Here is a 24,725-nt window from a genome sequence, read left to right as displayed (position 1 = left end):
CACTTATTCACTGAATCACTGTTGTCTGTTCATCACTCCTGCACCGCATCACCGCGACATCTGTTCCCCTTACCAACCACTTTGCCACACCGGATTACAATCGTCTGTGATTATTCCTGCACTGCATCACCTCTGCACCTGTTCACAACCAACAGCCACTTTGACCCAGGTCTGCAAAAATCTGCAAAAAAAATAAAATACGTTGGGAGGAGAAGAAGAAGAAGAAGAAGAAGAAGAAGAAGAAGAAGAAGAAGAAGAAGAAGAAGAAGAAGAAGAAGAAGAAGAAGAAGAAGAAGAAGAAGAAGAAGAAGAAGAAGAAGAAGTAGAAGAAGAAGGACATTTTTACATTCCCTTGGTGACTTATTTCTCTTACTGTAACAGGTTGTCACAAAGTGGCTGAGTGGATGCAGGTGCAGGGGTGATGACGTGCAATAATGAAACAAACAGAGACTTAGTCCGGTTTGGAAAGGGCTCTTTTATTTGTAATTCCAGGAATAGTGACCATTAAGAATAACGTGTTTTGCAGACCCAAACAATAATAAACCACACGTATACATCCCACACTTATATGTACATGGTCATCCAGTCCTGGGTGTGTGCAGTAGCGCTCGTGTTGGGTGATATAGTTTATTTTTGTGACAGTTAGAGCAGTGCTGTTATGGTTTTAGTGCTGGCCCACAGCGACAGCTCCGGAATCGTGTTAGCCATCTAGTGTTATAAACGAGGCGATTATTCAAACAGACAAACAAACAAAAAATTACACTCACAATACTGTTTTACTATCTTTATCACAGGTTCTCTCACAGTCCTTCTCAGTTCTTTCCATGTAAACCAATGTGAAGGAACAGATTATGATTCTCCGTCCCCTTTTATGCTGCCACACATGACCCCTTGGTAAATGAGTGCAACCGCCTCTCCAATCTGCGGCTGCCACATCATTCCCCTTACGGGTCAATGCGTTCTTGCAACAGAGTCTTGCCTTCTTCCAGACTGGCAAACTTCCCTTGAACCCTGGGAAAGAACTGTCAGACCAGCCCATCCAAAGAACTCTGTTCTCGTTGCTTAGCACTATCACTGGTCGGGAGAGAGATTTACCACCAAGAATCATTGTATTTCTGTCCTACAGGTATTTACTTTTTTTTCTACATTTCACGTAAGAGTGTTGGAAACTACAAATTAAACATGGAATGGTGCTTTTGGCTGATTTGTGTATATATATACCATAAAAAGCATAACCACTTTAACATCTTGTGATGTGCAAATAGTTTTTCGAACATAGAATTGTGATATGACTCAGTAGAGTTATGTGTAAAGGAAGACCCTTTGAATAAAAAGTCACTTTATAGATACATTTTATTACATAATATACAGTAGATGTTGATTGTGCATAGTGTACTATGGAGGACTTTTACAGTGGGGGAATACTATGGTGCAAATGGCTGGTATTTTTAGCTTAGAGTCAGCTGAATAAAAACAAAACTACCTTGTTAAAAATCACACTATGGATTTCACTCATTAAACAGTACTACTGAGCCCTCCCATGGTAATTTGAACACCCCCATTTTTGGGATAATTAATCAAAAATGATTTATTTTCTCATTAACTATGCACAGGTAATTTACAATCTCCAAAATCAATATTGTACAGATTTTCCTTTTTAACACACTTACATTCACTAAGATCATGGAGATGACTCTGTTCCGTATTTGCTCATCCCTGGACTGGTACAACCTAGAAAGTTTCTTGTTTCTGGCTATTGGGGTTCAGTCAGGGTGTCCCCCGACATGGGCTATCAGATTTAAATCAGCACGGTGTGCAACCCATGGCATCTATTGCCTTAACTTCCTTGTCGTTCAGATAATACATCATTTGGCCACAGAATTCTTGTAAAACATTGCTTTCAGGTTGAGAATTAAATTTTGAAGTACTTGTCTCTGCCAGTGGTTAATTCGAAGGTATGAATTACTTTTCACATGTATATACTGTACTTTATGTGAAAACTTTCTAGTTAGCAGAGGTACAGTTTCTTCCTTAATGCCTATCTTCTGTAGCAATACACATGTTGTCAGGCGTTCTTAGGGGCTGTCAGCAAACTAACACTAACACACTGTAAAATAAATAAGTTGATGAATACAAATGCATATGAATTCAGGTGAAGACATGTTACCATTAATCCATTTTTGAGGCTGTGAAGGTATCGCTAATAATTAACGTAAACCCCCATTCATTTCCAGGCCTTTAATTTTAGCAAATATCACTGTCCTTTTAGGCTGTAATTTAAACTTACACTAATTGTGATTTATTACTATCACAAAGACGGCTGGAATGGGGGACATCAGACCAGAAATCAGGAACCAGGAAATAAACAACAGAGAGGTGGAGTTTTGGGGAAGCTGAGCACTTGCCTGCGCTCAGCATTTAATGAATGAACAGACAGTAAATAAAAAAGATTGTAACAAAAACAGCACACGGCACATGAGGCCAAAATAAACAGACAAACAAAATTGACTATACAGACAAAACACAGTGAGCTTCTATTTTACCTATTATTATTATTATTATTACCTCCGTCTCCAATCCCATTCTCCACTCACCGAACACACAACCCAGAGTGAGTGAAAACATGCTGCTTTTATGCAGCTGTACTGAGTCTCGATTGCTAATCAATCATTCAACTGGAGTCGCAGTACAAATGCACATGAATTAATAAAGTGCAATTCCCATTGCTCACATATTACACTTTTTACTTGCACGTGAAGTGCTGTGCAATCCTTGTGCCCAAATACATATATATATATATATATATATATATATATATATATATATATATATATATATATATATTTATAAACACTTGTGTTACACAGACCCGTTTATATCCCGTGTACCAATGACTATACACCAACATTAACACACAACATACAACACAAAATACACACAGGGGCGGGCACTTTGCCACAATTACATAATATGCAATACAGCATTTTATGTCTACTTATTGTCATCTATATTTATTTCTTGAAATGAAAAAAGGGATTGTAGCAGGGCCTAACAAATTAATGTAAACTAAATGTGAAATACAATCAGATTCAGCCCTTATGGAACAAACATATATTTTTAACATATGGCAGAAAAGTATGATCCTTATACTTTTCATGTATAGAAATTGGCCCCCTTTTTATATATTTAAAATATGGGATATATTTAAAATATATATTTAGTCTGTAATATATATATATATATATATATATATATATATATATATATATATATATATATATATATATATATAAAGGGGACAAATTTCTATATATGAAAAATATAAGGATCATACTTTTCTACCATATGTAAAAAATATATGTTTGTTCCATAAATATTAAAAATATATGTTTTTTTCCATAAGGGTTTTTTTCTTTGGGTGTCCACTGTGCTGTGCTTTTTTAGTAAACAAGTTAACTACTGAAGTGTTGCTGGTGCTTAAAAGGCCAGTATTCCCACTACAACACGCTTTTTTCATATGTTCTTTAATTGGGGTGTTGAAGTCTTGGGAAGGAGGGGGAAAGGACTTTCTCATTGAATGTGTATTACCTCCTTAGCTTTGTAGCAGCTCATCACACGGGGCTAAAATTCAAGTGTTAATGGATTTTCATTATTTAAAAAAAAAAAAAAATTAAATTAAAACTATTGCTGGGAATTGCATGAACAGCCGCAGCTGCCACCTAAATCAATAATTTAAAGGGGATGCCTAAACCTAACGTGTGAATTCTGGTGATGCTTTTGAACTATTATTAGGGGTTGGATTAAATTAAAATAATGTGCTGACGCTTTATGATCTGTGATATTTATCAAATTTTCCATAGGATTGACATTTTCACACAGTGCTATACGAGTTTTCATTTACGGTCTTTTCTACTATTTAATTAAACAAAAGCAGTGCTCTGACACTATAAATTATTTATATGAAAATATGTTCACATCATTCCATAAATTGACGATGTAGCTAAATAGGTTCTTTAAAAAATTATGATAGGGCACTACAATTGTTCATCATTTATTTAGAAGGCTAAGAGATGGGTCAAGGTAATTTTCAATGCAAGCACTGCCTGACCAGAACTGCACTGGTAGAAAGCTTGGTGCACATACTGTATGACACATTTCCATCTGCACCATAAAAAATGTAATTTTGTTCCAATATCAAACTGTATCTGGGCTCTGCAATCCAATATCCAAACAGATGTTACACAAAGGTCAAAGGTGCCTGTGTGTAATGTTTTTCAATAATAAATTCAGATACCGGCAACATATCCCTGATATTCTTAACTCCTATCCCCCTGTTCTGCCTACATGTTTAAGGTTTATTACCTGTGTCATTCCCATTGGGTGCTCTTCAGGAAACTACCTCTATCAGTGTTAGCTGGAGAGGTTGAGTTCTGCCGGCCCTGCAATCTTAACCAGAGTTGACAGTGTTGCATTGAAATCTGTTTCATCTTGATCTGTTGGTGATGGAAATGGAAAGGACTGATTTAAAATTGCAGATGGAAACATGGCATAGAGACCCATATTGTACATATATCAATGGGATCCGTATTTATATTTTTTGTACTTGTGAAAGTGACTTTTTTTTAATGACATATTGCAGCAGGATTTAAGCTAACCTCAACGTTTGATAGGTTTTTGATTTTAGCCATGAAACTCCTGTACACATTATAGTTGCAGATTATAGTACAATACAGTGACCAATAGAAATGGAACAAGACAATAGATAGTGCACATTCATTAAAGTAACTTGCAGTCTAGGTAAACCATAGATGTTGCATAATTATCCTTAAGAACTACCATTTAAGAATTACGTCTACTGTTATTAGTCACAAACCTTAATTCCACTTCTTACAGTAAGATTGTTAACATATCTCAAATGATTTTAAGTGGTTTCAGTCCAGCTGGCCTATAATAGTGTAAAAATGTTTATAACGGTATACTTTGGTTCAAGTGCTTTAGGCTGGCTGTTCTGCTCAGCTGCATATTAAAAGAAGATGAATCGAGGAGCACAAAAGCCAAGCAGAAATTATTATTGATTTAATCACATAATCAGCAGCAAACACTTCAGGCTAAGATAGCAAATCCATAATAGCCTGCCCACATAAACACCCTTACAAATTTACCAGCAAACCACCGTATGCACTTAGCAAACAGGAGAGCAAGGGTCACCTTCACTTGGCGGCAAAATATTGACATTCCTAATGCTTAAATATGTTTTGAGTTAAGTGTTATCAATCAACTATAAGAGTCGAATGTCTGTAAAACATAACTCCATTGGCAGAAGGATTATAGAAATGCTTTCTTGTCATAATCGAAGCACATCAATCAGACAAAACTCTGCATGAAATCAATTGTGCACAAGACAGTGCCTGCTGTTACCATTCAGTGCGATATAAAAGATGAGAGCACAGCCCTGTGATCTTTAACCATAAACGCTTATCTAATGAGACCAGAGCTTTATTTTCCTGTACTAAAAGTGAAATCAATGCCCTCTGTTCAGTTAAAGGTGCAGCCACCCCTTTCAACATGCTGACATATACTGATAACATTTGTCCCAAGAAAGCATACTTTTCAATGATATTTCTTTTAATACGTATGGTCACATTTGTGAGCAGGATCTTTGCTGCGCAGAAATGGGCTCAGAAAAAAAGCTAATTTCCAAAATGCAAATACCGGTACATTATTTTGCATCGACAGGTGAAAAGAAACAAAAGGGGCATTTTAAGATCGGATTAGGACAAGATAAGCCGAGGAAAAGCAAAAATCTAATTGGCGTAGCAAGTTAAAGGAACCTATTATCGTAGCATGAAGTGGATGATCCAAATTAATTTTTACTTTAGAGTATATCAGTTGTGTTCAATTTAGAGATTCATTTTGGATATTGTTAGGGAAGAGCACCCTGAAGTTATAAATACCGTTTGTTCAGTGCATGCATTTTTCTAATTGTTTGTTATGTAAAACGCTGTACGTAATTCTGTTTTATACCCTTGGAATACATTTAATCTTAATGGGTTTATCCTGGTAATATATTTGCAAATGAATAATATATTAAATAGCGGGTTAATATTTACCTCACAGTCTCCATACCAATTAATGCTTCACATGTGGAAAACCATGTTCCCTAGCTCTGCGATATGACAGAACCAATTACAGCATTCTTGGCAGTTGTGTGAACAGTTTCATTAGAGGAGATAATATTGCAAAGAAATAATAAGCAATCATTATGATGAATGCTTTGACATTACATTACATGTTAATGAGTTGTAAATGATCTAATTATTTTTTGAAAGAACACAGATTAGATTAAAGCAGAGAGGACAGCTCTTCTCTATGTACAGACAAGTTAACGTTAATTAGGTACAATCTATGGGAACAAATGAGGCACAACTCTTTGTAAACAATCATGTCTCCATAGCTCAAGGCAAGATTCATAAAGAAATGTATATGGGGAAGAAGTTGGTCATCAATTCAGTTTTGAGGAATCATTGAAAATTGATGCTAGGTTTTGTGTTTGATATATGATCTTATTAAATATATGGTTATTTTTACAAAACTCAAAGTATGTTTTAAATATTGCTTTTTTAAGTATCTTAAACAGTGCATTTAAATAGAATATACTAATCAACCCTCTTTAAACATTTGAAAAAGCAACTGCAAAACTTGATTTAATAAATCAAAATGGGCTTTAAGAAACAGTACACAATATTGATTAAAACAATCTTTAAAGTTTTGTGGAGAGACCCTGTTATGTAATATATTCACAGCTATATCTTGCTCATATCCATGATATACAGGGTTACTAATTACTATAAAATCAGTTTGCCATTTTGCAGTGCTGTTGTGAAAAAAAAAAAATAATAATTTTAACCAGTTAGAATTTTCCATTTTTAAGAGGTGTTTTTTGTGACAGTGTGAACTCTTCAATAGGGGCAAAAAGAGTACTTATATTAAGCAGATATTTCAACAAGTGTTGTTTACAGTAATTTATAACATGGCTTTGGAAAAATAACAACCTCTGATTGGTTAAACAGCATCACATGACTATGCATATATAGTGTATACCATGGCTTGCATATTAATGAGCCACTTCACACTGAATAACTCATTACGCACCAAGACATTATAAATCCCATGACAAACTGCCATTGTATTTATTTGTTAGTTACAAAAGCACTGCAAAAAATGAGTGTCATTCCACCTATTTCCTTTAATATATTTGGGGATGAAACTACAGAGAACTGGTACAACACCAACTTTCCAAATTCAAATCAAGATCCTGCTTCATTGCAGCTGCTCCCCTGCCTTCCTCAGTGTCATTTGAAACTCTGCCCAGACCATCCACATCATCAGCTTGTGTCAGCCCTCTAGTTTCGAGTTGCCACTTTTGATGCAAAAATTCATAATGGACTTGTGCAATTTATTTTTAATAAGTGAACAATAAATGTAACTGAATTTGGGACTATATTACACTGAGGATGTATCCATAATAAAAGTTTCTTGTTTTTTTTGTTTTGTCTTAATTTAAAATGTGTTTGAATTATTTTAATTATTTTTCTACCACCAAATGACAGGTAGTCATGTTATAAGTGGTAGAAACCACTTTGGGCTGTGCAGTTCTGATGATATATACCACCTCTGGGGTGTTTAAAGACACTTTGCTTATGACTCGAGCCTTATCATGACCCCAGGCATGGTATATATCTATACCCTGTGGTGGTAATGCTAGAATATAGTTGCTCTTCATTTGGTGCCTCACCAGCCAAGTTTCATTACCTTGCAGGGAACAGTTTTCCACTGCAGCATTGCAAAACATCCAGTTGGCTTGTAATGTTACATATACCTACATATAAAGCACTTTTTAAGGTTAGTGTATATTTCATGTTACTGATCCCTCTGAATCTGATTATTTATTCATTTATTTATTTATTTTACATTTACGTCTATCTTGTTTTTAAAGTGTGACAAATCAAAGGTCCTAATAGCATTACAAACGACTTTTTCATTATTAAAATGTACTTTTTTGGATATAGATTTCTGCTAATGATTAAGTAATCTGATTCAGATGAATGAAAGAAATGACCAGAGGCTGATTGACATTTAGTGTGATTATTTTGAATGGGCTTATGTAATAGTGCAGAAAGGTAAAATACTGACCCATGTCAACTGGTCCATGTTAATAACACAAAGCTATATTGTGCATACTGTAGTATTTAGTTTTGTCCAGAATGTCTAGACTCATTTTCACATGTGACCACATTACAATCATGAAGTTAAGGAGTCCAGTCTTTAAGTTTGGTGTCTCATATTTACTTTGCAAATGAAATGGGTTTGAGTGAATACAGCATGCAGGTTGTGGTAATATGCTCATTTAATCTGTGTGTTGTTCCTTCCCTTATAAAAGTTTACCACAGTAAATTTACACAGCAGTTTCCCTATGCTTTTCCAATGATTATTCTGGGTATTTAACATAGTTTACCATGGTTTGGCATTAGTGGAGGCTTCTTAGAGGAGACAAGTCTATAAACTCCTATCTGCTTTTAATCACAGTACTGGCAGTAGCAGCTAATGTGATATGAGCACAGGTCTTAATTGGAGGAGCCCAGACGTTTTTTTTTTTTCATCAGAGTAGTAAAGCCTCCGTTACAAACTCCTATCTGCTATACCACAGTACTAGCAAAACAGGTGACATAGTCTGATCCATGGTTTTAATTGGAGAAGCAAGTCAAACCCTCCCGCCTACTGCTAAAGTGACCAGAAAAAAAAAAAAAGAAATCCATCATAACGGTAGGAACATTTTAAAAACACACAATATTTAAACATAGCTGCTTTATCATCTCATCAGCCTTAATTGGTGCTTGTCTTGTGTCTTTTAAAGGTAGAATACAGTAAGAATTGTAGCGTGCACCGGGGAAGGCAGCAGCAGGGTGAGGTGTGAGGTGCCTGCCTGTGGGAACCAAGATCACTACATTGTGTCAGAAGTGGACACAGGTACCCCGGCACACACTCGTCAGACTGTAGCCTGGTGAGCAAGTCCGGGGCAGACAGGGGAGAGTGTAGCATGCACGGGGGAAGGCAGCAGCAGGGCTGGTAGGTGATGTAATCACATAAAAAGACATAAGCCTGATATACGCTCTTTGCAAGGGAGCCGGCTCTTTTATACAGCAGTATCGGCGCTATGCTTTAGTGTGAGAGGTCCCGGGTTTGCACCCTCCCTCTGCCTGTGTGTGGATTGCCTCGACCTGTGTGAGGCGCCTGCCTGTGGGAACTGAGATCGTTACAGTATGTTGTGTTCAAGCTTTAAAAAAACAAAACAAATACAATACGTAATTGAAAAATATTACATTGAAATATAATGACTACAAAATCTCAAAATATACATAATGGGCTAATTTGCTAAAGAAAATTAATGTGAGCAACAGTGTTAACACTACTGAAATCTTCAAAAGAGTAAATCAAGTTTCACTTGAAGGAAACCAATAAGATAATGGTTTTCTACACTTGAGATGAATGCATATGAGCTAGAATATAATATTATCATCACCCAGGGTTTAGTTGAATGAACAGATATATATGTACAGCCATTTTAAGTAGATAGCCTCCTTGTATCCATAAGAACTGTTAGTATTGTAATATGATAACTATAATGTCACTAGGCCTGTACTTTAGTCATCATACAAATAAAGTGCCTATAGCAGATTGTGTTTGACACAAATTGCCCCAGTGGGGGATGCAACCTGATTTTCAGTGAACTCCTTCACCTCCAGAACCAGGGGAATAGTAGCTACCGTGGGTCCTGTATTAAAAGAAAAACACAACAAAAAAACATAATTCGATTAGTTAACTAGTGTGTAAAACATGGCCTATTAACATGAGTGGTGCAAATGATTTAATAGAACAATGAAATAATGTAGCTGGTGTGAAAGTCTGGTATTGATGCTAACTCGTGTTTGTATAGGTGTAAAATGTAATACTAGCTTGATTGCTAAGCCTTCATATTCTAGTATTTCAACTATCCATTTTCATAGCAGTTACTCTTTTACTAGTGGTTCAGTAGCGGCTCCTTTGATGAGATTTATAAATATATACATCAGAAAGAATATGGAAATGTGAGCTAGGTCTTCTTTATCCCCCTAGACAGCCTTTTTTTGCATAAACCATGTACCGTATTTTGTTTTATAACTGTGATATCAATCAGGTATCCCACCTCAGGATTCTGCACTGGTAATGCACTGTAAATGGATAACATTTGGGGTACTACTGCCCTCATGTGAAGTCTGAAAATGCATGAAATCAAATATTTTGCTTATTTTTGAAGAGGACTGTCTATTTAAGGATAGTTAGTCAAGCTCTGTAATATCATTGGCTGGATCTTAAAATCTAATTATGCAATGGCTTAATTTTGAATCTGGTTAATTACAGTTTTACTATGTCAGATGTGTGGTCGAAATGTTCATTTAGTCCTGAAAACCGTTGCTACCTTCTCTCCCCCAGACCTTGGCACCCCCCATTTTTAGAAGGGCTGTGGCACTGTTGCTCTCAGGTTATAATAAAAATAAAATAGGCTGTCTGGCTATATATTGATCTGAAGGTATTCCTACAATTCTTATTGTCAACCATTAACTGTGCAAAAGACATGATTTTATATATTTTAATATTCAGTATATCAAATTAAACTGTACTGCCCTAGAAGTATAAATACTGAAAAAAAAAAAAAAACCCTGAAATATCAGTAAATACAATTTATGGACAAAAACACCCAGAGTGAGTGCTTGTACATTGGGTTATCAGTACTAACTTCTCAAATTTACATCTTTGGAAGAGGGTGCTTCTTTTCTGAATGTAGTGTTTATTTGTTGGCAGCACTTGTGTCATTTCAACAACACTGAAAAGAAAACCCACTGTTCATTAAAGAAAGGGGAATTATTTAGAAGTGTTAGAATTCAGAACCGGAACTTAATTTTTTTTTTTTTACCAGTCCCTTTAAAGTTATTATAAATAATAACAGGTATCATTAGTTTGTTTCACACTGAACGCTGTGCATATTGAAAGCCATTAGTGCTATTTCCGTTGAACAAACTCTTTCACCTTTTAAGGTTTCCATTTTAGAGTAATCCTTCACTATATAGTTTATTAAGACATTCAGCACACACACAAAAAATGGCTTTCAGCGCAGCTTCCTAAAGTCATTGAATAAACTTACAGGGGCCTAAAAATTTGCCTTTGTACCTAGTCTGAATAAAAGTAGAATTTGGAGTGGAAAAATTAACCCTGGGAAAATCTCAAAAAGCCAAAGATTATATAGGACATTCATTCTTAAACAATTTTTTTTTTTTTTTTTTTTTTTTTTTGTACAATCCTGTGTTGTGCTCAAAACAAAAATCTGAGAATACTTCTCAGGGCAGAAGACAAAGCTCAGCTCCGACCATACATCTGTGAGTTTTGAAACAAAGGTTTGTTTGTGTGCCTCAATCACTCTTGCTCATGAAAGCAGACACTTACTTGAAAAACTTTTCAGGGAAACACTCTAAACCAACATCCTGGTATAAATTTGCAAGATGCAATACAGGCCTGATTGTCTCTGGAGTGGATGCAGGCCGCATACGAATAACCCTTTCTGAAACGTAATGTTCTTTGCATGGCTCAGTGGCTAATGTACAATACATCAACAAAAGGGAACTTCAATACAGCCATTGGGCAGCAGCAACGCCACTGTTATTTTATCTTTTTACAGTATTTAATTGGGAGTTTTTTCTCCTGAAACACTAACCTGGCCTCTGAATTACTTAGACTGAATATAAGAAGAGATTGATAAGAAGAATTTTTGTCATTTTTTTTTCTTAACAGAACACAATTTTGCAGAGGAAGAATAAAGTTACAAGTGTGTAGAATGAAGTTCGATGCTGAATGGAGTGGATAGCAAAGGCTGGGAAAATGCAAAGTTGGCAATCATACCAGGTCAGTGTTGAGCTCCCACTGCCCTGCTTACTGCACCAGGTGTCCACCGCATTCAAATGATACTATTATTCATAGACAGAACTGAGTATTAAAACTCCAGAAAAAAACAATTTGCAACTGAATAAAGATATAATCCTGGAAATATAAGTCTCCATTAAGTGTCCCGACATTAGCAACACAAGAGCCCCATTGTGAAGGAGTTATGTATATTTAGAAAGGTTTTAAAAACTGTTTACATGTTAATTGATTTTTTTTTTTACAGCTATGGTCTTGGAACTAGTTATGCATAGAATGCAAATCATCTTATTTTTTGGCGGGGGCTATTTATGATTTGACTGTAGATATGCTAATATGTGAATGGCAGTCTGGCAAAGAAGGATTAAAAATGTGACCACTTCGGTTGCAGAAATGAACTAGGACAGTGACGTTACAACTAGCATTTTACTAAACATCAGTTTAAATCAACATTTAAAACTAAAATCTAAAATTTTCTCAGGGTTGTTGAAAGTTGAGTATTACAATTAGATCACTTGTAGAACCCAATACAGCCCAGCTACTGGAGATTGGCAGAAAATGGCGTTGTATCATTGCTGACGTGTGGAGAAACAAACAATCCTGTTGGTTATGGAAAAAACATATATTTAATATATGGTAGAATAGTATGATCCTTATATTTTTCATATATAGAAATTGGCCCCTTATTTATATATTTAAAAAATATGGGATATATTTAAAATATATTTTAGTCTGTAATCCATATATTTTAAATGTTGAAAATATATGGTGCACCATATATTTTCATTAGTCTGTAATCCATACAAAAAAACAGACTAAAATATATTTAAAATATATCCCATATATTTTAAATATATAAAAAAGGGGCCAATTTCTATATATGAAAAATATAAGGATCATACTATTCTACCATATATTAATAATATATGTTTGTTCCATAAGGGCACATACTGCAAGAGTAAATTGACTCTTTTAGGAGAGGGGGCTTTTTTTCCAGCACTATAATAAACACAATATTTAAGACCACTTGTACCGCTGAATGTTATAAGCAATTCTCAACTGGTTAAAATGTACAACAAATATAGCTCATGAAGCTTCCCATTTAAAGTTTGGAAAACTTTACATAGTTGGAAACAAATATTTCTCTCTTAAAATGTAAGGTTTTTTTATGTTCCATCCTTTTTCTAATTGCTGCTTTTCTTTTTCGTGAACAACTTATTTTCTTTTATAAACAAAATACATAAAAATGCTGCTTTTCTAGTGGAGCATTATAGTGAAAATGGACTTCTATGAGCATTTGTAGTGAAACAGCACACTTTTGATATTACAGCAGTGATGGTGAAGGGCTAGAGCTTCTCAAATGTAAAAAATACCTTGATGGTTTGCAGATGGCAGTTATGGATAGGCAATAGTGGAATATGGCTGCAAACCTGTCAATAGAAATAAAGCACAGGTCTTGGTTCATGTGTCGAGGCTGATGACGTAAACTATATTTAGCCATAAGCTACAGTAAGTTTCTAACATCAGAAAATACCTCCAGTAAATAGCAATGTTAAATGCAAATCAGTTTATCAACTTTGCCTATTTTACAGTTGGCTTAACCGAAATCCTGCCTGAGCATTCTGTTAATGAATTAGTATTGGTTATAAAACATTTTTTGTTTGATCCTTTTTGTCAGTTATCATTAAACGCTCGAGGTGACGTCATGTTAATGCCTACACTACACCAAGTATGTTTCATCAAAACTAGGCCCTGAATGTATTCTGAAAAAGTGAAATGGCTTTTCAAAATTGTTCAACAAATTGGTAACTGAAGTACTTCACAAAATAAACATATTCTGTTGTAAATTCAGACATCACAAAACTGTGATAAATATGGCTGTGATAGTTTAACATGCACTCCTTCACTACTTTTACTACAGCATACAGTATTACTGTAGTATTATTTTACCGTGATACCAGTAGTACCACACTAGGGGCTTCCGCTGCTAACCCTTCACCACGGAAGGGTGGATTTTTTTTTCTTTTTTCTAAAATTTAGTAGTTGCCGATTACTTTTTTGTTATTTTCTCCCAATTTGAAATGCCCAATTGTTATTTAGACTCAGCTCTCCGCTACCACCCCTGCGCTGACTTGGGAGGGTGAAGACGAACACATGCTGTCCTCCGAAGTGTGTGCAGTCAGCCGACAGCTTCTTTACACACTACGGATTCACCATGCAGCCACCCAGGAGTTACAGCGTGGGAGGACAAGGCAGCTCCCGGGCAGCTAACAGGCAAGCCTGCAGGCGCCCGGCCACACTACAGGGGTTGCTGGTGCGTGGCGAGCCAAGAACACCCTTGCCAACCTAACCTTTAATTGGGTGCAGCTATTGATAGGTACTGACCTGGATACACACACAACAATATAACAGTTTAGTTATATTGTTTTTTTAGTGATCTCTTTTAAAACCTGTCTACCACTATATCTTCTTTACTTTCAGATCACATTCAGACCTAAATGGCTATCAACATCTCTGTTAACCTATATGAAGCTTTTACACCTGTCTGGATACAGTATCAAAACACATCACAGAACTAATAAAACACAAGGAAATGCTTTTGAAAGACCACAAGACATAAGATATCAAACTAAACAGCTGTATTTGACATATAATAGCAGTAATACCCATCACTTCAGAATCTGGTAGATCTCTGTGACTTGCTTTATTGCTTAAATAATAAAGGAAAATATTTGATCCAAATTCATTTTTGTTACCAGTAAATCATAAAATATATTTGAACAACATTTGAACAAGAATTAATTGTCAGTCTTAGATCAACTTTATTACAACTATTAAATGTGTCATTTTAATACCACCAGTACTGCTGTATTGAATTGTTTAAAAATAAATGGCACTTGTGAAACCAAGAATCTATAATGACAGAGGGCTTGACAATGAACTCCAAACTAAACCCCAGACAGGACTAGGAATACAGAGGTGTCATAGAGCCTTTCACTCTACATGTTGCCAGATAAACAGAGCAGGTGCAAGTTATAAGAGTTCAGATTATTTATGATATTTAGAGACTTTTTTAGTTCAGATAGCAAGGGAACTTTTTATTCCACTCGGGCAGACAAAACCCTTCCATCTGTGGTGATTAAATTCACATTGTTGTATGAGCACATGGCAGGCAAGGAAAAAAAATATGAATTCTCATCAGCCACGCCATGGCAACTGGACAAACAGCTCCTGAGAAGAATGTGACTAGTAGAAACGTGCAATACTTCTTTTTGTGTTTTCACACTTGACATTTTTATCCTCGCATCTGTCTGATTCATGAGACAAGTGTTGACTACATACTGTCTGAACCATGCTGTTGCTGGTCTAGCCTACACTGAGAGACAGTTCAGCATGCTTTGGACATCTACAAGAGGATTTGATTCAAACATCACCTTACCAATATTGAAAGACCCTCTATTGGTATTTAATAAAGGTATACCATTTTGAGCTAACATTTTCAGTACTAAAACTACATCGTCTCCTGGATAATGTGATAGGAAATGACTTTTGCTTGTGTATTATAAAATAAATATAGAACACACTAGTCATATTTGTAAATGTGATTTACTTTTGGATTAAACATTGGCTTGTATTATTTAAAAGACTGGACTTACACAGAAATGAACTTAAGATGTTTTTAGGCTGGATCTTTATCAGTGTATTAAATGTGTTGTCGTGATATCACCAAATGAAAGCAGCAATTGACTTCAAGACGAACCTTTCAAAGCAAAATTGATTGTAAATCACAATTAATCCAGACCCCCACCTCCATAATGTCATTCATTTCTAATAATGTGTTTAACATAAAAGCATCAACTGACTGATACAATGTAGCCACATGTTTTATGATTAACTAATGTTAAACACCTACATTTAGAAGTAGTTAAAAAGTAATCAAATAATACAATAGCCACTTAACATAAATGTATCTTCTAGTTCTGCTTCTGTATAATTTGTAAACTTGGTTGCTTTTCTGGAAGGAGAATCTGCCCCTAAACAACACGTCATCAGCAAGCTCATAAAGACTCTGTGTGTTATTCCCCCATGTCGCTTCTTTTGTTTCGGCTTCTCAGTCATGCACTGGGAAGCCGAAATGGGAGTCGACCATTCAGAGCCAGGAGGAAGGGCTGCCCTCAGCCATGGATTCCCTGAGGTTTCCCCCTACATCAAAAATAAAACAATATGTGAGTAGGGATTCTTTCCTTACCTGAATGCTGAGTGGTTCGTATTTAGTCCTGCAGGTTGTGTGGTCAGGTTGGAGAGGCTGGGCTCTTTCCCCCAGTGCAGTCATACTCTGGGGGACGGACCATGTCTCAGCTGCTCATTTTCATTAATTTCTTCAATATTTGGGGGGTAGGTGGCAATGCACAACTGTGTGGTGCATTAATAATTTATTATTTCCATTCATGGCTTGGCAGCTTTGTCTTTTTGGGGGAAGGTAGCCTATAGCCACTTCCTATGTATGGCACTGCGATGTATGTAACTTTTCATGTTTTATCCAGCCGGCTTCGCTCAGGTAGCCATCGAGCACCCAAGGATAAGACCTCCGGCCAAATTTATCTTTCTCTCAGGCCTTGAGCGCCCATCACAGTTCATTAAATCATCTGCAATTGCATCAATAAGTCATTCACCGAGGATTCTCCGTGCTGAAATAAAAAATCACTTTTCTTATGAATAACTTTCTTGCACAAAGCTGGCACATTTATATGCTTCATGTGCTCACTTATAGAGACACACACAGGGTGTGAGGCAAGGGTCTTCATACAGAATATCAAGATGGCACTTTGCCCAGGTTTATGAAGCACTGCTGCATTTATATTTAAAATAAACAACATGATATTGGCAACATATATTGGCAATAATATATATATAAGAGTACTCGGAAGCGAGGCGTAGGTAAAAATATATATGTAACTCTAAAACATAGATAGATATAGCGGTATGCGAAGTTATCTATAATATATATATACTTATATAATATATTACATATAAAGTAATAAGTAATATTAATGCATTAATATATGTGAAAATCCACAATACCAACATTATCTGTAGGCTTATTGTTTAGGGTTGAAAGATTCAAGTTTCACCAGTCTTTTCTGGAATCAGACACACCCTTTAAAGTTCTAATGCTTCATAAACAGGCAGTAAAATTACTGACATAAAAAAATTCTAATTAAATATAATGAGTCCTATTGCAGTGTTATTCTCACAGAACGCAAAAAAAGGTAAAATAATAAGGAAGAAAGAAACAAATGAAAATGTTACAATAGAATTGGGAAGCATAACATTAAGCCCCCCAGCTTAGATCTGCTGCTGTTATGTGAAAATGGCAACTCACGTAAAAATTCCTTCCAATAAACACATGACCCTAAAAGCCAGCACCTTTGAGAAATGCTTGTATGATGGCATGTAGCTTGTGGTGGACAACTGCTAATAACTTCTACCTGCAACTTCATATTTTCAGTGTTAAGAAAATCTAATGGCACCCTTCACTTTGACCTGTGACCTAAGATGGCTACCATATTGGGGTCATGTTACTTTTTACTTTACAGATAATAACAAGCTAACACTTTGAGATATTGGCCTCATACTCACCACACAGCTGTATTTTGTAATTCTTTTGGTCAAGTTCAATTGTGGGTATCATCCAAGGAAAATTAACTTTTTGTGATAGTTATTTCATAAAGCTCCAACTGCCAAAGCTCTAATTTGAGCATTTCTAAGGTTATATAAATGACTGCCATATTGAGGTCATGAGACTTTTTAGGCTCCTGCTATATGGACATAGTACACTTTGAGTTATTGTCTTAATGTATGGTATATGCTTGTATACAGTTCCTTTTCAGGTAGTGGTGCCCATCTGAAAATTATCCATTTAAAAGCAGAAGGCTTTCTACAGGGTTTATTGAAATTGTTTTAATTTGTGAACCAGTTGGGACCATAACCAAATGAAAAAATAAATATTTACTTGTTATTAAATGTACACTTGCTTTCATTTTCAAAAAAGAATGCTGGTAGGAAAATTAACACAACAAAACCTGAAGGTTAGCACTTGATGAATGGTTTTTAGATTATAATCCTAGATTATGACAATAAAATATTGACATGTTATACCCAAAAAGTATGAATAATGGTATAACATGCAGCTCCCTGTGAAATGCTGGGTGACTTTAACTTTGCAGCTCGATTGAACTGAAGAATAATAAACAAAAACTAGATAAAGTAAAAATAAACAAGTTTATTATTTTTGTTTTCATTTGTGTTTACTATTCTTTCTTCTCTCTCTCTCTCTGCAGTTTCTTTGAGCCTGCATGTTCACTGCAAGGACATTTCGTCAGTTGATGACCTTTGACACCGCTCTCTAGTGCATGCGCATTTCGATCACCTTGGGTGAAAACAGGATGTGCAGTTGAAAGTCAATCTCATAATTTTGAATTAACTGCTTGATTGTTTTTTGTGGAGCCAATGACTTTGAGCAAACCATTCACGAGTAATAAACAAGAATATGAGGCTGTACCAGTGCGGTAGGAAAGCCCTGATGTTTAAATATATTGTTTTTAGAATGAGGTCTCTCCCTCTGCCCCTGTGTTATTTTGTATTTTTGTATTGTGATTTATTATTTATTTCAATGATGGCGAAAGCTGTGTGTTTTGTTGTATTGTTGTATTTATATATGATGGCGAGAGCCATATGTTTTGTTTATTTTAAGGTGTTCTGGCAGAGGCGAGGTTGGCAGCTCCTCCTCTGCCAGTAATTAATAAACTCAGATTGCGGCCGAGGGGTAATAGAATATTTACTAGCTAGTTAAACCCTTCAGCCATGGTATATAAACCTGCAGCTCTCTGCACTCCGGGTGGGTGTTCAGAGGAGGAACGAGAGAGTGAGAAGAGAGAGAAATTTAAAATAAAATGTATTTTCCGTCATATCCTCAGTCCAGTTGACCTAACGGGGTCTTGAGGACTGGAGTTTGTTTGTTTTGAATATTTTTTTTGCTCTGTGAGCAGTGTTTTTTTGTTCAAATATTTTGTTTATTTTTTGTCTTTAATGATACAAAACCACCACAAAGTCTTGCCAGTGACCATGCAGAACCAGAACGTCGCATGTTACAGCTTTCCTGCATTGACGTAGACTTGACTGCTAGGGGGCTGCTCAGCCATAGCCTGTCACACATGGTGTGGGAAGTGGGATTACAGTGCCTCCTGGACACAGGCAGAAAAGGATACTGCAGTTTTTTTTTTTATTATTTCATGTGGAGTGAGAAAGAAGAGGATGGGAAGGAAGACCAGCAAAAGCAGCAAAAGCGGCTGCATCCCCAACAACAGCAACGTAGGAAGTGGTGGTCAAGGGTTCTGACCCTTCTGGGAGCCTTGGACTGGGCAGCCGAGCAGGAACAGTGGAGGGCTGATGGAGCCCCCAAGTGCGGCGCCTGTGGAGAGTTCGGGCACGACTGGGAGGACTGCCACTACGGTGATCCTCAATACAAGGAGGCCTGGAACCAGGGCCTTGTCGGAGACGCCGCAGAATGGTTCTGGGTGGTGGAGCAGACCTGACCCTCTCCAGAGCCCAGGAGGGAGGAGGTTGAAAATCCTCAGCCCAAGAGGGAGGAGGTTGAACATCCACAGCCCAAGCCTGCACCAGCGGGGGAAGAGCATCTGCTGACCCCACCACAGCCACCAGAGGAGAGCAGCTGGGAGGCCATCCTCCATGCTGTCATGGCCAACTGCTGGTGCCCCGTCTATGGAGAGCCGGGGCATTCCCCATTCAACTGCCCCCTCTCACCAGAGGAATGCCTGATGCGCCCATCCCCACCAGCAGAGGGAGAGGGCCTGCTGGTTCCGCCTCCACCACCCACAGCAGGAAAAGACCTGCTATGCCCATCTCCAGCAGCAGAGGGAGCATGCCTGCTGGTCTCCCCACTGCAACCAGAAGGAGAACAGCCCCTGCTGCCTTTGCAACCGGAAGGGGAGGAGCCCCTGCCACCTTCGTCGACAAAATATTCAAATATTTTATTTTTGTCTTTAATAAATGGCACACCATGCATCTTTTTGCCCTGCAGTACCTTGTGCGTGTTATTCTTCGTGCATCTGGCATGATGTCACCACTCAGCCATAGCCTCAGTCACAGAGGCTTTAAGCCAGAATGGGAGGAAGAGTTTGCTTTCATTGAAAACAGTGGTAAACCTCTGTGTCTCATCTGCAACAAATTGCTTATTCATTGTAGTCTGTACAAGACGAGTAACCTCAAACATCATTATACAACATTCACAACACATTTTCATCTGAATCAGACTTGAGGAGAAACAAGCTAGCCTCTTTAAAAGCACACCTCAGCAGTCAGCAGATGCTCCTTTTGGCCTTCAGTAAAGAAGCTGATGTAACGACTAAAGCAAGTTTTGTATGGCATGGAATATCGGTCGTGCCAAACATACTAATTCATATAAAATTACAGTGTTGGCGCTAGACTAGAGAATGCATGTTTCTTTATTTTTTTTTATTATTTACAAATCTTACATTTCATCATGAGCAGTTAGTGTAATCCCTTTCAAAATAAATACAAATAAATACAGTGCATTTGTCATCCACAAAGCTCACAAGTACTTAACACACGCAGAAGTCATACAAAAAAAAGCTTTTTTTTTTTTTAAACCAAGCATTCAGATCTTCAAGGAAAGAGGTCGTCAAAAAAGGATCCTTACAAAAAAGTGATTTTTTACGTGGTGTTTTTTTTATGAAATCAGGGCAGTTGTCGTATTTTGTTTTATAATAACTGAATATGTTTTATTTAAAGTGTTTAATCACATCCATATGAAAATATTGGTAAGTTTGGCCACCCCTGACATATAATGCCATTTCACATTCCATGAAGATACTTTACAAATAGACCAAACTTTTTTTACAAATAGAAGCTTTAATAATTACATCATTAAACATAGTCTGAACTTGAGTTACAAGCATGACTTTGGCCAGTGAATCACCAGCTGCAGCTTGTGCATCTGCTACTTATTTTACTTCTAGCCAGGTGGTCACTCTACTAGCAGGAGGCAAGTAGATAGGGAACATACTGTATGTGTCATATGCTTTAAATTACACTTTTACATCTTGGAGCATTACCTTTAAATGTCAGAGCAAATATGTGTCAAATGTTAAACAACATTAATCGGCAAGATTGAAAAAACACCTGTCCAAACCTGAGTAAGCCTAAGAGAAGTACTTCTGTTACCAGTTTTCTTGTATACACTGTATCGAAGAAAAATTAACCCTGCACAGGTGGTTATTCACAGTCACTATCAACTATAGCACAGAGTGTGATTAAGCACCAGAAAGTAGCAATACAAAATGTATATTGTGGAATATGAAGGAATCTACATAGAAAGAAAGGGGGCAGTGCAAATGCTGGTAAACGCCACCAAAATTTGTACAGTATCACTTCCTTCACATACTGAAGAGAGAGAGTGTGTGTGTGGGTGTGTGTGTGTGTGTGTGTGTGTGTGTGTGATATATATATATATATATATATATATATATATATATATATATATATATCTATATACACACACACACACACACACACACACACACACACACACACACACACACACACACACACACACACACACATATATATATTATATATATATATATACACACACACACACACACCACACATATACATACACACACACACACAGTTACAAGCTGGACTTGAGTCCATTAACATAGCAATGAGTTTTCTGAACAGCAGACTAACTCTTAAAAAACTACTGTCTTGTTGGTATAGAAATGTTAAAAGGGCTCCAGTTAACATTTTTTATGCCACAGGGAGAGAAGGAATTTGAGCTGCAAATCAACCTCCTGACCAGAAAGGGCGCTGAGTAAGGTTGGTGGTACGCCTTTACAGAGAGGGGCCAACTCAATGGTAGGACGAAACTCTATTGTGATCAGCTGTGGTGCGTGAGACGATTGGATAGAGGGCATTGCTGCATTGATCACAGGGAGGAGTTTGGCAGTACATAGGGAACGCAGCTTCATGAGTATGACCCCTTACGCTGCTATTAATGCAGCTGGAAAGCTGTTTGTTTTGTTTTGAAGCCAAGGATGAGACCGGGAGCTGAAACCGCAGAGCCAGTGCAAACTCCTTGATCACTTTTCCCTGTACATCATCAGCACTCGACCACTTGGAACACGGGTAGATTGTAAATATTGGACACTGTTGTTGTATTATTGGACTGCGTATTCTGGACAGCAATTCTGTGTGTGTGTATCCCTCATACCATTGCTGGTAGAGGGCTCGGAATATAATTAAAAAGGCTTTGTTTGGAACTGTATTTTACGGCTTGGGCATTCACTCCTTCCATACACCACTCACCTTCCTGACACCATATATAAAGATCAGGACCCAATTCGTTTAGGCATTTTCTTATTCTATACAATAGATGGATTAGTTCTCCCAGTATGTCTTGCTATTTCAAAGCAATTTCATAGATCACTTGCCAGGAATATTCACTTTTTACAAAACCTTGGAAGTAAAATATCAGCAATCAAATGACAATGAAATATTGTTTGTTTTTAATGAATAGACTTGCTGTCAGTTTGAAAAAAGAGACTTTAAAAAAAATACAGTACTTTTAATTCACTTTTCAAAGTGTGCAGTGATGAGAATCTCAGTTCTGTGGGCTATGTGGAATTATGATGTGATTCTAAACAAAGTTGGAATTTCAATGACCGATATCAGAAATATAAAGCTTCCTCTTTCAAAAGAGGATAATGCACATGTTGTCACTGGTGAAACTAGGATCTAAAAAGGAATATAAGCTGATGTCTATAATACGATTTCACTGGGGTACTTACCTGGTCACTTGAGTTATGTATGGCCATTGTGTTCAAATATCATAAATAGATGCACGAATACCCACCAAAACCTTTCCTTGTCCAAAAAAATTATTTATATAGTGCATGAGCCCTGGAAAGACAATTAGTCATATTTGTATGCTGAAATTAATTGAGAGTGAGATGCGGGAGTCTGAAAGAGAGAACAAAGAATGCTTTTTGTCAGTTCTTCCAACTGACAGCGATAATTAGATATATGAAATTGAAATTTCTCAGCAGGCAGTTCTGTTGACAACGCATTTTCCTTTTGAGTCTATTCTCTTTTTCTTTTGTGCTGTCATTTACGATAATTTGTTATTCAGCTTGCAGCCTTAAAAGCAAAGCCTTCCCGTGTTTCAGGGCTAGATGATGTCAGCATGGACAGTGGCAGGACTGTTAGATATTAATTGCATTGTATTTAATAACTGTGTTTATGCTGGCCCTGAAAGTGGGAGTGAAATTTGTGCTTGTATCTTTGCAAACCTACTTTTTCACTTTGCTCAGGCTTTGTCCTAGATATTTAGGCATGGGGTACATAACTGCTAAATAGAAGAGCAACTTTATTGCCTACTTGTTTGGAAGTTAAAAAAGAGAAAGGACAACCTGATAATGTATTCTGTGAAGGCAAGGGCTTGTTTTCAAATTTGTTTCAACCTTTTTGTATTGCTATTTTGAATTGAAAAACTGCACCACTGTCACAACTATAAACTTGTATCACCAACCATGAGCACTACTGCACACACCCAGGAATGGTGACCGTGTTTGTATTATTGTGGGGCGGATATCGTTTATTATTTGGAACTGTCTTTCCCATGTTATTTACCCCATGCTGTACACATTGGTGTGTATTGCCAGGGAATTATTGTTTGGTTGCCAGACCTGGAATCTCCACTAAAAACATTTCCAAACCAGATTACAATTATCTCTGTCTGCTTCTTTTACAAACTGCATCACTTCTGCATCTGTTGCCACTCAGCTACTTTGTCACGCACACTTACATTTTTTATTTTATTTTTGATAACTGCTCATACAAATATAACCACTGTTAATATATTCCTTCACCACAGCACACATTTACATATTCAGTTGTGACCTCTAATTGATTGGTCTAACAAAGGCTTCGTCAGAAAAATTATAGGTCTTGGTGACCTCATTTTTATCTGTACTGACACCTGTTTTTTTTAAACTAGTAAAACATACATGTTCTTACAACTGTCATTACATATCCACATCAAGGGACTTTGCTCTATTCTTTGATTCTCTAGGTTAAGTTCAATTATGGCTATTGTACAAGAAACAATACCCCTTTGTAAATGACTGCCAATACTGTATGACTGCCATATCATGTTGAGGTCATGCCACTTTTTAGGTTTATGACAGACAGCTCATTTTTATGAAGACATATTTTATCTTCACATTTGGAATACAGTTATACTGATAGTCTTAATCACATTTTGATACTGGTTAACCATTTAAATTTCGAAAAATATCAAAAGACACAAAAACAGCCCATTTATAGTTTTAGATACATTGTTAATGAACTGATTTTATTCCCTACCTTCCATTAGCTCTTTAACAAAGGAGACTATACAAAAGACGACAAAAAAGATAAAAAGCAGTTGAGATAACTGAAACAAACAACAACAACAACAAAAGAAAAATCACACTGTATTTGAAGATTTAAGATACTTTCACACAAAAAAGGAAATTGTTTGCTGCATACATGTATTTGTATTTGCTAAAAATATGTCATGGTGGTGGGGGCAAGGTAACAAAATGCAGAACCTAATCAACACAATGAGAATT

Source organism: Polyodon spathula, chromosome 3 (assembly GCF_017654505.1).
Source record: "Polyodon spathula isolate WHYD16114869_AA chromosome 3, ASM1765450v1, whole genome shotgun sequence".
Lineage (NCBI taxonomy): Eukaryota > Metazoa > Chordata > Actinopteri > Acipenseriformes > Polyodontidae > Polyodon > Polyodon spathula.
Note: the sequence above shows the minus strand (reverse complement) of the source record.